General features: G+C 34.9%; 1 protein-coding gene across 1 annotated transcript in view; it reads right to left on the bottom strand.

The window, feature by feature from the left end:
• The window catches only part of ZNF451 (zinc finger protein 451), a 91,588-nt gene that overhangs the window by 68,302 nt on the left and 14,802 nt on the right, over window positions 1-8,484 (bottom strand). The gene's annotated exons all lie outside the window — the stretch shown is intronic.

Raw genomic sequence — 8,484 nt, 5'->3', positions numbered from 1 at the left:
AACCTCCAACTCCTGGGCTCAAGCGAGTCTCCTGCCTCTGCCTCCCAAGTAGCTGGGACCACAGGTGCCCGCCACAACACCCGGCTATTTTTTGGTTACACCATCATTGTTATTTGGCAGGCCCGGGCTGGATTCAAACCCACCGCCTTAGGTGTATGTGGCTGGCACCTTAGCTACTTGAGCCACAGGCGCCAAGCCAACAAAAGACATTTTTACTAAAAGCTGAATTTCTACTTGACCAGCCCCAGCAAAATGTAATACATAAATCACAGGTGAACTTTCTCCTAAAATTCATCTACAAATGCCTTCTTCTTGAACAATTCACTTTTTTCTTTCTTTCTTTTTTTTTTTTTTTTTTGAGACTGAGTCCCACTCTGTCGCCCAAGCTAGAGTGCCAAGGCCTCAGCCCAGGTCATAGCAACGGTGAATTCCAGAGCTCAGGCAATCCTCCTGCCTTAGCTTCCAGAGCAGCTGGTACTACAGGCCCTGCCACCACGCCCAGCTAACTTTTCTATTTTTAGTTGAGATGGGGGTCACACTCTGTTCAGGTTGATTTCGAACTTCTGACCTCGAGCTATCTGTCCCCTCAGCCTTCCAGAGTGCTAGAATCACAGGCATGAGTCACTCGTAATCCTGAAATTCATATTATGGTTTAAGAAGCTAGATGCCATACAAAAACTAGCTCTAAACTTTTTGTAAAAACTTTCTAAAGAAGGTGCTATGAATATATTTCCTCAAATATTAAATTCAGGAAGATCTTTTGCTTTTCATACAAAAGATGTTTTGTTTACCCAAAAGTTGAGCTTCACTTCTTATTGTCATAATGAGCTAAGCCAGCTATTTAGAAGTGTTTGCTGAAATTAACTCAAAGGAAATGTAAAAGAAGTAAATGTTTTTGCAAAGCAATTTCTGGAAGACAATATTAAAAAGAAAGGCTTTGCAAAGAAGATCATTTTACTATAGTCTTATGGAACTCTATTAATAGTTTATGGCTTTTTAATAAGTAAGCACTTTTGTATTTTTTAATCACTACTAATCTCTAAAAATCACTATAGTAACAAAAAAGACAAAATTTTACATTTTCTACACAATTATTTTAATGGAAATATGAATACAGTCACTGGACCTCTCTGTGAAATGGAACCTTTCTGCTCCATGTACCACACAAGGGGATATAAGTTAGGAGGAAAGCACTCTGCAAAAACAATTATTACCCCCCAAAAGAGTGGCCACAACAACCTAATTTCCTATCTGACTCACCAAAGGCACTTTTGACTACTGAAAAAGCCATTTCTAAAGAAAGATAAAATCTGTAGGAGAGAGAAGGGTAAATACAGAGAGGGACACACAGAACAATCCAGGCAGAGGTTTATTTGTTGGTCTAGCTCCTACGTGTCAGCTGGCATTGATAAGCCAGCAGGGCACCAACTGGAGGATGATTATCTTCTACATAAGGAATCTCAAAGTCCAAAGAAAAGCTCAGAAGAACAACCAGTTGCAAAAGTGCAATGAATTAATACTTTGCAAATCATCACATTATCCCTCTGACTAGTGCATTTAGTTTGAACAATATTTATGAAACAAATGAATTACTTCATACAAACTCAATTTCAAAGCCTGCTTGTTATTGTCCATTCTAGCGCTTTGGTCTCATGTTTGGTCTGAAGTTTGCATCCCCCGAAGTCCTGTTTACCAAAAACCCCTTCAACCCGACTTGTAACTCAAACTACATGCCAAATAATACTGGGAAAACCATCAATTTTTCTCAAGAATTTTATGTGCAAATACAGATAAAGCAGAAGAGATTAACACAGCAAAGCAGTACAATATTTATTTACCATCTCCAGCAGCAAAGCTTTGGAACCAGGAAACCCTCTTTTTACAAAGCAATCTCGTTCCCACCCCCAAATGTTTCTTTACAAATACAAAGTACACAGAACAATCGCTTTATATGAACAAATTTAAAAACATACATACAGATACGCCCCATTCTGTAAAGTTCTTTATTCAGTTAAGAAGGCTAATACCACTGAACCTGTTAAATAAGAATCTTCCTATATTTTCTTGTGGTTGAATTGCCAGTATCTATTTCTATAAAAATCCTTTTCCAGGAAAATGAGTTTGATCCTCCTTCAGTACAGGACAAAAAAAGTTGTGTAATTTTTGTACTTAAGAGAATTTTAAAATACAGTATCTCTGAATATGAATTTGTGACAAATCAAAGGGGAGTTAACAACTTTTTAACTGTGTGTCACCGCTTTGCCTCTGGCACAGAAAAAAAAGGATGAAAAGACAGAAAGTCAAAGCGGCAACAACAGCAGGGAATGAAACCTAAACAAGAGAAAAAACAAATAGGAAGTTGACCAAATGTGTTTTGGGGCTGCTGGTGATACCACTACACAGGTTCACAGTTCCTTCTTCAATACGTCAACTCCAAATGCAAATGACATAACATTTTTTATAAGAATCTTCATTTCTCCCAAGTCTACTCAGAAATTATCTAAAACTCAACATACAGGAAAATGAGCCACACTTATCTACACTAAGGACACTCTGGAAGGTGACCCTGAAGCATGCAATCGCATGCCCATGATAGGGTGCCATGTTCCACTTCAGGGGCATTATCCTGTTCATCCTCAAAGTTGTTCTCTACCAGTGCCTCAGTTCTTTCTCATAGCTTAGAACTGTCCTGGGGCCAGAAGTGTACTGTTAAGAGCCTTCTTTGGGCTCAGTTCAGGGAAAAAAAGGATACATTGTTCTAGATGTCCATCACAGACTATGATACAAACCAATCTCTAAACAGACTACTTCTATCACCTTACAAGTAATGGCTATACAGATTTAGTATATTTTAAATATGTAGGAACCAATACACATCCACTGATAACCTCTTTATTCTGCTTAATCACCTTCATTTGTCTCTCCTATAGAACATTCCTTATAGTTCTGAAAGCAGACACACCTCATGATATTCCTCACAATGATTCACCTCATCATCTGGTTGCTATTTCTCCACCACCCCTACTAACTCTTCCTTAATCATCTTCCAAAACTCAACCACATCTAAGAAAAGCTTCCCTGACCCCTCTAGATGGCCCTCTTTTTTGTTCTTCTATCTCCACAAGCAGTCTGCTAAATAGGACAGTTATTACACTGTCTTAGTATTTGTTTCTCTTGAGAGAATATACTGTCTCTTATTAACTGTCAGTTTTACCACCCCTCTCTCAGTGCCTGCCTGCGCACGGCAGGTATTGAAAAAAGATGTTTGACAAATGAAGACTGTTTCCAACAAAGATAAAATATGACAAAATACCATCCATCACAAATCATATAAACATACTTACATACGCTAGCTCTTCATTCTACATTTTCTTTTATTATTTCTTATTGTTTACATGAGCATTTCTTAGCTTATACTTGAGAAGAGAGACTATTTTACTTTAAATGTGCCTTTCAATGACTTAGTTCAGTTTTAAGCTTGTACATAAGCCTTAAAACATTGTAAACAAGAAAAACATGATCCCATGGATGAAATGAACATTTACATGTTATTAAATACATTTCAAAATGTATGTTTCTCTATGTCCAATGCCTTCCCACAGTTATAGGAAATCTACAAATGTGAATAGAAAAAGCACACTTACTAAAAAAAGATCTATATTGGGCTTTACTGTTTTCAAAATACTTTCAGATATTAACTCATTTAAGAGTAGGAAAACCAGAGCTTAGAGAATAAGTGACTTGGTAGTACTAAGATCAAGGCCTTTGGAATTCAAATACCACCTGCTTAGCACCATTCCATCTTCCTTCCAGCAGCAAGTCAATATCCTCACGATGCCAATAAAAAAATTTAAGTGTACATCTGAAACAAAGTGAGTGTAATAAACAAAAAATATAGAAGAAAAAGGAAGCAAGCAGTAAGACTGACTTAAATCAGTGCTAAAAATGGAAACAGAAGCCAATGACTATGAACCAAGAATGAATAATCCAGCACAGTAAAACCCTGTGAGAGAACTAAGAGGACAGGGTTGAGAATACAACGTAAACACAAAGTTCAGAAGAGAAAAAATTAGTGTATGTAAAATCAGTTTATCACAGAGGTAAGACTCAAGTGGGGCTTTGAAAAAACACAGGGAGGCAGCCCAGTACAATGTTGAATTGAGACTCTGAAGGAAGTATACATTTATTAAAGTATATACATAAACTGAAGTTACTTAATGACTTAAATTTCACTTCCTCATCTGCAAAGTAAGGCTGAATTTCTATTTTAAGAGTGCCTTGCAACTAGGACTGAGCTTAGTATATACAGGCTCTATAAAGTAGATTCTTTCTTCTACTGCCTTCCCAGGCAGGAAGAAGGCAGATACAATACTGCCAGGATGCTTGCAAGAACTGTCAGCATATATGAGCTGTGATAAGCAATTAAAGAAAGATCAATATACAGGTAACTCTGCACTAAATGAGACTACTCATATATTAACTACACTCTACCCAAGGCAGAAAAGAATGGTTCTGCATATCTAACAGTAGGGAGTTTAACAGAAATATGTTAAAAAAAAAAAAAAAAAGGAACTGAGAACTTTAAAGTATGTTTAGTGACTTAGGAAAATGTTTTTATTCTATCATTCACATCACTATTGCCTCACCATATGACAGTCTTACCAAAAGACTACTAACTGCACCAATAACACAATAATACTTGAAGCATTAACGGTCAAAATACAATTTTTAAAAATATTACCAAATACAAAACGTTTATATTCAAAACCAACAAATAAATTCAGAATACTAAAAAACAATACAACCTGAAAGATCTCCAAAGTCCTAGAAGAAAAGTACAGACAACCTGAGAACTCAGTGAACTCTTGACAAGGCCTTAGAAAATCCAACAGACCATCTGAAAGATTGCTATTTCAAAAAACCAGTAAAGCTAAAGCCCTTAAAACCTACGGAAAATTGGCTAAATTTAAGATACACTATTATTAGAGCTGTACTACAGATAAGTCCATGGTGATGGGCTTCAAAATTTTTATAAGACGCATCTAACCATAAACTATATGTAATAATACATTTGTGTGAAGAATACGCAGAAATGAGAAAATGCAACTGCCATTATATAAGACGCTAAAAACTGATCAAAGTTCAACAGCCACTGAGTAAGACATTAAAAACTGATGAAGGGATAGTTTGAGAGACTGACCTGGCTATCTATATTTTTAAAAAAGAACATTAGGGAAAACTAGAAAAGCTCTTACAAGAATGCTTAAAACATGGCATTTAATTATACAAATACAAAACCACATCAAAATCCCGGCTAGAATACACTGGTAGAATAAAAAGTACAATCTACATCAAAGTGATCAAGGGGAAGATCAGACGTCCTTTTAGAAAGAGGATAGATTAACGGAAAGAAAAGATTAATGCAATGAATAAAATAATTGATATGCTAATAACATCAACAGAGACACAGTTGGACTGATCAATTCCAGATACACCTCACCCAAAGTAAATAAAATTTCCAGTAATAAGACATCACAAAAAGTTCTCATTAAGCAAATGAAAAGACAATGAAGTACAAAAATATTATCCCACTAATTAAAAGATTTTTAATCTTTTACACCCCACTATAAAAAAAGATTTAATAAAACAATATTATCCATTCATCCAGGAAGGGGAAGTCCATAAAAGAATATTTTTAATGATTTATAAAACTCATTGTATCTGGAAAAATAACAAAAAAGATTTGCATTCAGTACAGTAATCGTCATCAGTTTACTGATAACTCCCTCCTATATATTTTCTTAAGCAAAAAATGAAGACTAATTGGTTTGTGTATTCACTAACAAAAAGCCATATAGAATTGGATCTGGCCAAGTGAACAACATGCATAAGATGCATACAGATGTGAACATCAATTATCAAGACTACCAGCCACTAACATTAAGTATAGAATGATAAATTTTAAAAGACCATAAAACCTAAGTAGTGTATAAGACTTGGACAAAATATGTCTCATATTAAAAAAAAAGTTTTCTGTTATTGCAATCTTTAAACTGTGTCTGCAAAGATCTAATCCATAATTTCAAATCTTTAACAGAATCCCAGTCATTAAACTGTATCTTCAAGAATAATGAATGTCAACGAACTCTATGTTCATCGATTCAGTATCCAGTTTTATAGCTAGAAGGGATTCTGGAATATGTCTTTTTCAACCTCCTTGTTTACAGTACCTGAGAGGTTTTCCTGGATGTATCAGGTCCTTAAGGACATTATCAATCAGGTCACTTAGGTTCATTCAGTAAATTATTAGTGTAGTAGTAATATAGAGTACTAAATAGTATCCAAGTAGCCAAGTTTATGCACCCCTCAAAATGTCATTTTGAGGGCTAATAAGTGGAATTATACTGATAAAGAAGCTACTAGTTTAAAAAAAAAGTTTAAATGTAATTATATTGATAGGGACTGTCAGTCTTTAAAAAAAAAAAAGATAAAGTGTCAGCATATACTGCTTCTTTTTTTTTAAATGTCCTTGTTTCTTCTAACCAAGTAAACACATCTACTTATCAAATATAAGTTGTGCTCCCATGGCTAAGAACAAGGTTAGAGATAAGTGACTCAGTCAGAAAACCTATATACAGAGAGAAAAAAAGGTTGCTCTAATGCACAGAAAACTAGGCTAATTACTAATAACTAAAAAGAGCTACTGTGAAGTCAATTAAATAAGAGGGAGGGAAGTATACTCTACAGCCTTCTGAAATAAATCAATAGTGCTATAAACAAGTTAACATTCAGAAGGAGAGTACATTTAGATAGTGCAATAGTACAGATGATAAAGTTAACAAACTACAAGATTAAATTACAGTACAGAATTCACATAAATAACATATATGTAAGACATCAAATTTAAGTTTTAAACAAAAATAAGAAATTTTAAAAGGCACTTCATATAACAATGAAAACTATTTCCCAATAATCAGTAACTACAAGAAATCATATTTCCCAACATACATTCTATGTTTAGACAAGAAATAACATTTTGAAGAGAAAAGATTAAACACATGTCTTTTGAAAATACCCAATCATTAAACTTTTGACTATTCCAAGGCCTCTGAGAAAACCGAAAGATATTTAAATATCAGAGATTGGCCTAATAGAGAATTCTGTTGCAGCCTCTGCCTGTGGCAGACAAAATATGTATATTATCTAATTATGTGTTCCATATTCTAAAGGGGTTGTGTTCCTAGACCAAGTCTCCACTTTCACTTTTGTAACACCATCATCATTCAAGTATGCAGAGAAAGATTTTAAAATAAAAAATAAATGTGTTAAGATATTGTTTCTACTAAAACCTGTTCCCACTCTACTGCATTCTGCCCCCCTCCCTACTCAACTGCCAAACTCTTCCAGACATTAACTATGTGGTCACTAATTTGATGATTTTCCAATACTTTTACTTTCAGGAAAAAGGAATTCTCTGGAGATACTTGGACATATCAATTAGTAGGATTTTTTTTTTTGGACATATCAATTAGTTAAGCAATGTTATTTTTGCTTCATTACTGAGCAACATATATGTCACAAGAGGAAAAGAGAATAATGCTGTCTTAGAAATATTTAAGGAGGAGCTAAACAATGTGAATACAGCTAATACCACTGTATTATAAATGGTTAAAGTACTAGGTTTTTAACAATTAAAGGAACATATTAAGTGGATGTATCAAAGTAGTTTCAGAGAATCATGTCTTTGAGCATCACTTATTTTTGTTTAATTTTTGAAGAATATGGGTATTTCAAAAATCACCAAGTTTGTGACACAGTATCTAAATTCAGGGAAGGAAAAGAGAAGAAATGGGTAAGTAGGAAGAGTTGGAAGCGGCCCTAGCTGGTCAACAACACTTAGGTGCAAAACAAAACATTTTCAGGGTCTTTCTATCCATTGAGTTCTCTACTGGCTGGTCCTTTCACCGAAGAAAACAATAGTACCAATGTCAAGGGTACATGAAACTGCTTGATAGGTACGGTACCCCTGATGAGCTACAAAAATCTGTGTATGACTTCTCAGGCCTTTGCTCTTTTCAGGTAATTGATACTCTTCCACAGGTAAGTTTGAAAGACATTTGTAGAGCACAGGTATGGACTTAAAGAAGTAGAAATAAAACCTTATGGAAAACACAAAAAAATAAGGTAAATATTAAGTCTAGATATGACTTTGCAAAATTTGCAAAATTATCTCCTTAATCAAGAATAGTTCAGATTCATTCTCCAAATAGCACAAATATGACCAATATAGTACCCTGAAATTATCTGACAAAATAAAAGAACTGTTTCCAATGAGGGAAATTTGTGCCTTCAACCTCTACAGCAAAAAGGAGGGAGAGGAAGAAGAGCAGATTTAAAAAATGATGCCTCGGCTCGGCACCTATAGCTCAACCAGCTAAGGCGCCAGCCACATACACCTAAAGTGGCGGGTTCGAATCCCCAGCC

This window comes from Otolemur garnettii, unplaced genomic scaffold (assembly GCF_000181295.1).
Source record: "Otolemur garnettii isolate 467f Iridium unplaced genomic scaffold, OtoGar3 scaffold00035, whole genome shotgun sequence".
NCBI classification, from domain to species: domain Eukaryota; kingdom Metazoa; phylum Chordata; class Mammalia; order Primates; family Galagidae; genus Otolemur; species Otolemur garnettii.
The sequence above is the reverse complement of the archived record's forward strand: the minus strand, read 5'-3'. Positions and strand labels throughout refer to the sequence as shown.